The following is a 5,467-nucleotide window of genomic DNA, read 5'->3' on the forward strand; positions in this document are numbered from 1 at the left end:
TCTGTGGATTCTGGTTATTAGACCTTTATCGGAGGTATAACCTGCAAATATTTTCTCCCATTCTGAGGGCTGTCTGCTTGCTTTACTCACTATGTTCTTGGCTGTGCAGAAGCTTTTTAGTTTGATCAGGTCCCAGTAGTGTATTTTTGATACTGCTTCAATTGCCTGGGGAGTCCTCCTCATAAAATATTCACCCAGGCCGATTCCTTCAAGAGTTTTCCCTGCACTTTCTTCAAGTATTTTTATAGTTTCATGTCTTAAGTTTAAATCTTTTATCCAGTGAGAGTCTATCTTAGTTAATAGTGAAAGGTGTGGGTCCAGTTTCAATCTTCTACAGGTTGCCAGTTCACCCAGCACCATTTGTTAAATAGGAAATCTTTCCTCCACTGAATGTTTTTAATTGGCTTGTCAAAGATCAAATAACGGTAAGTATGTCTTTAGTTTTCTATATTGTGTTCAGCATAGACCTCTTCGAGTTTATATTCTTATAGTTCATTGAGCTTCTGGGGTGAACAGATCATTTATCTGACTTGGAAAGTTTTATTGAGAACTTCTTGAGTACTCTTTCTGCCCCTTTCTCTTTCTCCTTTCCTAGAAATCCCATCCCCATGCAATAATACATTTCATGGTGCCCCACAGGTCTCTGAGTCTCTATTCCCTTCCATTTCCTTATAGTTTCTCAGACCAAATAATGGATAATCTCCATTTACCTGTCTTCAAGTTCACTCACTTTGTCTTTATTCACTTCAAATCTAGTCCCACTAATAAATGTTTCCTTTTGGTTACTGCATTTCTCAATTTCAGAATTTCTACTTGGTTCGTTTTTGTAATTTCTATCATTTCATTGATATTCTCTATTTGGTGTAGTATCATTCTCATACTTTCCTTTAGTTCTTTAGACCTAATATCATTTAGTTCCTTGAACATAATTATAGCAGATGATTAAAGTTTAATGTCCAGTAAGTTGAACACCTGCTTTTTCCTATATATCATATTTTCCTATTTCTTCATGTGTCTCATAACTTCTTGTTGAAAATTAGACATTCTAAACAGTATAATGTGCCAACTCTCATGAGCAGATCCCCACTCCAGGGTTTGTTGCTCTTTTTCTTGTTGTTGTTATTGTTGTTACCATCGTTCCTGCTGCTATTGCTTGTTGATTTAATGACTTTCCTGGACTAATTCTGTGAATTGTGTACTCTTCATCCTGGAAAGCCACTTGAAAACTAACCTGTTTGGTTAACTTAGTGGCCAACTAATTATTGCACAGATTTCTTTTACTACCTGAAACCAATACGCCTCTCAGTCTTTGCTTAAGGCTTTGAATGTGTACATACTGGGAGACATATTCATTGTTCCTGCAGGCAGTTTACAATTCTTCCCCAGCCTTTATTTCCTACTTGTACAGAGACTCAAGCTAAGGCTGATGAAATCACCTTAGAGTCCCCTCAGGTCTTTCCAGCTTTTTAGATGCCAGGACTACATCAGAGATTTTCTAAGTTCCCAGGGCATCTCATTCCCCAGTTGGTCTTGCAAGTTTTGTGGCCAGCCACTTGTTAGCCTGATAGCACTACTTCAGACTCCTGTGATGTTAAATAATTGCCACCCATTGTTATAAACAAATGCCTTACAGACAGGGCTGCTTGCACAGAGTAAGTTCTGAGTCAAGTCAAATAATGCCCTGAGAATGAATGGAGCCTTTCAGCAAACTGCCAGGCAGGTTAAATCCAGACACCTCCCTTTGCCTCCTCCATTGGCTGTTCAGCCGCTGGTTTTCACAGCTATCATAGTTGCAAGTATCTTGGTTTTCAAGGCTACCACAAAGCGGAGGAGGGGAGATGGAATTGGGGAACATTAAAACACAATAAGATCGCTGTTTTTATGCATATTCAGTTTGAATAAATATGCCTTTGGTTATCAGAAGCCTTTAATTCCCAGAGCTCTGACAAAAAAACATAATTTAGACCATGTTTCCAGTGTCCTCATTGCTTTTAAGGAGAAGCCCATCTCTGAGGTCCTTACTCTGCCATTCCCAGTGGCAGCGGCTAGTCACATGTGCAATTGTAGCATACGACAACCTCAAACTCCTGACCTCCAGTGATCCACTTCACCTTCTGCAAGATTCCTTTAAGTAAAAAATAAAACTGTAGAAATAAATAACATATGCAATTTAATAGAAAAACAATAGAAATCATGTGACAGTATCTAGAGATAAATAAGTAACAGCATGCAGTTGCCACTGTTTGCTTATTACAACATTTCTAATGTTTTTTTTTTTTTTTTTTTTTTGAGACAGAGCCTCTCTATATCACCCTTGGTAGAATGCCGTGGCCTCACAGCTCACAGCAACCTCCAAACTCTTAGGCTTAGGGGATTCTCTTGCCGCAGCCTCCCAAGTAGCTGGGACTACAGGCGCCAGCCATAACACCCAGCTAATTTTGTGGTTGTTGTTGCAGTTGTCATTGTTGTTTAACAGGCCCAGGCCGGGTTCAAACCCACCAGTCTAGGTTTATGTGGCCAGCACCCCTAACTGCTGAGCTATGGGTGCCAAGCCAACATTTCTAATTTTTAATTTCTACTGCTGAACCAAATATTTAAATGGTGCCTGATGTCACGTTCACAACTAATAGGTGATTATTCCTATGATTCTCAAATATGAGCAAATATGGTTCTATCAAGCAAGAAGAGAGGTTTTATTACAAGAGCAGAATAAAAACAAAATCCCAATGGCTTAAGCTCCAAATTTCATATCTTATCATACTACACATCCAGTAGTGGGGTGAAGTGGGAAATCGCTGGCCATCACAAGGAGATCCAGGCTAATAGAAATTTCTTCCTGATAGGTGATTGCATGATCAGCATTACATGGAGAAGTGAATCTCCCACTGGTTCTTTCTTTCTTTTTTTTTTTTTAGACAAAGTCTCACTTTGTTGATGTTGATAGAGTTCTGTGGCATCATAACTCACAGCAACTTCAAACTCTTGGTCTTAAGCGATTCTCTTGCTTCAGCCTCCCAAGTAGCTAGGCTACAGGTGCCCACCACAAGGCCCAGCTATTTTTAGAGACGAGGTTTCTCTCTTCCTCAGGCTGGGCTCGGACCTATGAATTCAGGCAATCCATCCACCTTGGCCCTCCAGAGTGCTAGGATTACAAGAGTGAGCCACCATGCCCAGCCTCTCCCACTGGGTCTTAAAGTTTCCACTCAGAAGCAATGTCATTTCTGCTCAGATTTCAGTGACCAAAATAAATCACATGGCCATGTCTATCTCTGAATGGATCAGAGAGATGTAATTCTCTCATACAGCAGGAAGAAGGGAAGGGCTAGAATAATTGCAAAGAGCTAAAATATTTACTTCAATGGATCTTGTCATTTTATTCTTTATCATTCTTAATTTAATAAGAACTATTTAAGACTAAGAATATATGTCAATTTCCAGAAGGCTGCTTAACAAACAGGAAAAAATGCTTGATAAAGTATTAAACTCTAGTTATCACTCAACTTATTTTCCTGAAAAATCTGGTAAAATAAATTCTAGTGGGAGAATTCTGGATTCCCCTGTTAGATCTGATGATGTTGATAACTCTGAAGATCTTATGCCCTACAATATCATTAGGTAAAAATGATTTGGAGGCAGAGATTCAATGTCACTTTTTTTTTTTTAAACATAGCTGTGTACGTCAATGCAATCGTGGGGCACCATACACTGGATTTATAGACCGTTTGACACATTTTCATCACACTGGTTAACATGACCTTCCTGGCATTTTCTTAGTTATTGTGTTAAGACATTTATATTCTACATTTACTCAATGTCACTTTTTATATTTATTCTTTCATTCAACAGACCCTTATAAGCTAGCAACATAGAAATCTATTTCACTCATTTAACAAATATTCAATGCCCATTTATTATTTGACAGATTCAGTCCTACAAACACTTATTAGCACCTGCAATGTACTGGGAATGAAAACAATATTCGGACAAGGGAATGCAGAGATTAATTCAATCCAATCTCTACTCTGAAAAGAGAACACGGATCAGGGAAGGGTAGTGGCTACGTGACCAGCTGATGATGATACAATGGTGGAGTCCATTGTACCATCCTGGGGAACTCCCAGGAATTCTCTCTCAGTAAACCTGGCTTTCAAGCCCCATGGAAGGCCTTAGATTGTCTGCCCTCCCACTACCAAAAGCAGGGTGGAGAAAATAGATTTTAGGTGGGTGAAGTAATGATCCCACTTCTAGGTCATGTTTCTCAAGTTTTAGTGTATCAAAGAATTATCTAGAAAACGGTTAGTGATGCAGACGCCCAGGGCCTATGTCAAATGTTCAGATTCAGTTGGTGCAGCCTATGCTGCACTCATAGCCTCACTCATAGACTCTCCTTGTTGAGGATTTATTGTGTCTTCCAAAAAATTCATATAGATTCAAGGAGGAAGACATACTACACACACAGCCCATGTATCTTTTAACAAGAGAGAATTGGGGCATGAAAGTACACAGGAAGGACGCCAGGTGAACACAAAGGCAGAGATCTGGTAACACAGGAAAAGCCAAGAACACCAAAGATGGGCAGCAAACTCCCAGAAGCCAGGGGAGGGGCATGGAACAGTCTCCCTTCCAGCCAACACCTGATCTCAGACTTTGAGTCTCCAGAATTGTGAGACATTAAATTTCTGATTTTAGTCCTCCCAGTTTGTGGGACTGTGACGGTGGCCCCAGCCAAATAATACACTCGTCTTTGCCACCACAGTGACTGGCACCAGAGGTCCAGGTAATCATCCCAATTATTTTTGCCTGAGAGCTTTCTCAGGCTGCCAAAGTTTGCTTTGCTCAGCTGAGTATCAGAGCAGACATGCCAGGATATTAATGCCCCAGAAACCACCTGCCACCAAGCTGGTGTGTAAATGCCACAGATCCCCCACTTCTCAGGACTGATAAAGGTACCCTGCCACCCAGCTTCTCCAGGGCATTAATCTTTGGTAGCCCATAGTGGTAGGGGGATTGAGAACGCACTAATTTCCGGCTGCCTGTCTTCCTTGCCCCCTTTCCCAGTCTTTTACCAGTGTTTCCTTCACCTCCCCTGTTCCCTCAATCTTCGTCATGGGCTCTGTTTTGGAGGGTTGTAAACTAAGACATAGTCTTGGGGTGAGGCCTTGCGATCTGCATTTTAACACACTCCCCATGTCTTTTGAATGAAGGCAGCTTCTGGATCACCCTTGGGGGACAGATTGTTTCAGGGATTCCAAGTTCTGCTCCCAAGACCTTGGAGCAACCCGATTAAGTTCTATTGGTTTCTCTCTGGCACAACCACTTTGCTGAGTCATACTTTTGTATCACATCCTTGATAATTATAAATGAAATAGCTCCTAAAAATGACTTCTAAATTCATCATAAAACTCTAACTGAATATACACAATCCCTCCCAAGAAATTTTTTTCTCCAAGAAATTTATGCCAGGAAA

Source organism: Nycticebus coucang, chromosome 23 (genome assembly GCF_027406575.1).
Source record: "Nycticebus coucang isolate mNycCou1 chromosome 23, mNycCou1.pri, whole genome shotgun sequence".
Classification (NCBI taxonomy): domain Eukaryota; kingdom Metazoa; phylum Chordata; class Mammalia; order Primates; family Lorisidae; genus Nycticebus; species Nycticebus coucang.